Source organism: Nannospalax galili, unplaced genomic scaffold (genome assembly GCF_000622305.1).
Source record: "Nannospalax galili isolate Female #2095 unplaced genomic scaffold, S.galili_v1.0 scaffold127, whole genome shotgun sequence".
NCBI lineage: Eukaryota > Metazoa > Chordata > Mammalia > Rodentia > Spalacidae > Nannospalax > Nannospalax galili.
This window is the reverse complement of record NW_008360326.1, coordinates 9,457,564-9,458,845: the sequence shown is the minus strand read 5'-3', so window position 1 is coordinate 9,458,845 and position 1,282 is coordinate 9,457,564.

Sequence of the window (1,282 nt, the reverse complement as noted above, 5' to 3'; positions counted from 1 at the left end):
GAGCACAAATACATGACTTTACGGTACAGCTCAAGAATGTGGAAAAACAACAATCCAAAACCAAATCCAACAGATGAGAATAAATAATAAATCAAGAAATAGAAACAAAGAACACAAGAAAAGAATTAATGAATCGAAGAGTTCATTCTTTGAAAAGATAAACAAGATGGACAAGCCAGCTGGGGCTACAGGGAGACCCTGTCTCAGAAAGACAAAAAAAAATTTTAAAAAAAGATAGACAAACCCCTGATCCAGCTAACCAAAAGAAAGAAAAAGCAAATCCAAATCAACAAAATTAGAAGAAGGGAAAAATTAGAATGGAAACATCACAGCAGACACCAAAAAATATCCAGAACATTGTTATTAAATACTTTAAAACCTACACGCTATTAAATTTGAAAATCTAAAAGAAATAGATCTAAATTCAATGGATCCATCAAAGTTAAACCAAGAATAGACCAGCAGTTTAAACAGACCAATAACAAAAAAAAGGAAATCAAAACAGTAATACAAATGCTTCCATCAAAAAAAAGCTCAGGTCCAGATGGATTCAGAGCAGAATTTCATCAGACCTTTAAAAATGATCTGCAACCAATACTACTTAAGTTATCCAGAAAAGATAGAAATAAAGGACAATTTTCCAAACTCCTTCTATGAAGCCAGTAACTCTAATACCAAAACCAGGTAAAGAAACAGAAGAAAAGGGAAACTTTAGGCCCATATCCTTAGTGAACATAGATACAAAAATTCTCAATAAAATACTCACAAACCACATACAGACATATATCAAAAAGATCATCCACCATCATCAAGTTGGCTTTATTTCATAGATGAACCTGCATTAAAGTTTTCTCCCATCACATGAGGTCAGGTATGTCATACTTGAACTCAAAAAGTTTTGGACTTTGAAGAACTTAAGATTTTTTATGTGTATGAGTGCATTGCCTGCATGTGTGTAAGTGCACCTGTGTCATGCAATGCCCGGGGAGGTCAGAAGAGGGCGTCGGATCCCCTAGAACTGGAGTGAGGATGGTTGTTAGCCGCCATGTAGGTGCTGGGATTCAAACCCAGGTCCTCTGCAAGAGCAATCAGTGCTCTTAACTGCTGAACCAACTCTCCAGCCCTAAAACTCAAGATTTTAAGATTAGGGATGCTTACCACATAGCACCTGGCATTTTAATGTTTTCTATTCATAAGACTCTAAGAATTATAGGTATATTAATCTTAGTATAAGTGAAAGGTTCTACCTTATATTTACTGTTAAAACTGCATATGTGTATAT